This window comes from Galeopterus variegatus, unplaced genomic scaffold, assembly GCF_000696425.1.
Source record: "Galeopterus variegatus unplaced genomic scaffold, G_variegatus-3.0.2 Scaffold17107, whole genome shotgun sequence".
NCBI classification, from domain to species: domain Eukaryota; kingdom Metazoa; phylum Chordata; class Mammalia; order Dermoptera; family Cynocephalidae; genus Galeopterus; species Galeopterus variegatus.
Window position 1 is genome coordinate 160 of NW_007743218.1, and position 796 is coordinate 955.

Sequence of the window (796 nt, forward strand, 5' to 3'; positions counted from 1 at the left end):
AAAAATTTCACCATTCTGAAAAAGAATTGCAAATATAAAATAAGAATTTTATTGAAAAGGAACTAACTATTTAGAAATGTTGTATGTGAAAGAGTAATGGGCCGACCCTGTGGCTCACTCGGGAGAGTGCAGCGCTGGGAGCACAGCAGCGCTCCTGCCACGGGTTCGGATCCTATATAGGGATGGCTGGTGTGCTCACTGGCTGAGCACGGTGCAGCCGACACCAAGCCAAGCGTTGTGATCCCCTTACTGGTCACAAAAAAGACCAAAAAAAAAGGAAAGAGTAATGATGTGTTCAGCTGTTCATTTCTAGTGCCTGGCATCAGACAAACCTGTCTGATCATCTCTGCAATTTAACAGTTGTGTGACTGATCTTGGTTAAGATTCCTAAGCTCTCTGATTCTCAGGTGCCTCTTCTGTAAAACAGGTTAATAGTAATTATCTCATGGGGTTGTTAGAGGGTGGTATGAGCAGGCTGCGGTAAACACGCTAAAATGCATCATCACATGGAAGGCATAACATAAATGTTCAAGGCTGCCATGGCTTGTGATGATTATATGACAAAATCATCATTGTCATCTGCTCCTCTCCTCCCATCTCTCTTAAGAATGCGATGAATGAGAATTCATGTTGGTCCTCTGAGCAAGCTAAGTACCGTACCCCAGCTGACTGCATATAGACAAGGAGCCAAGGCAAGAGGAGCCACATCTCATAGGGTCCCTTTGAGAGGAAACCAAGACGACTGTCAGGGCCAGGATGGTGACACATTCCTTGAGGACAAACCCAAGCCTGGGAT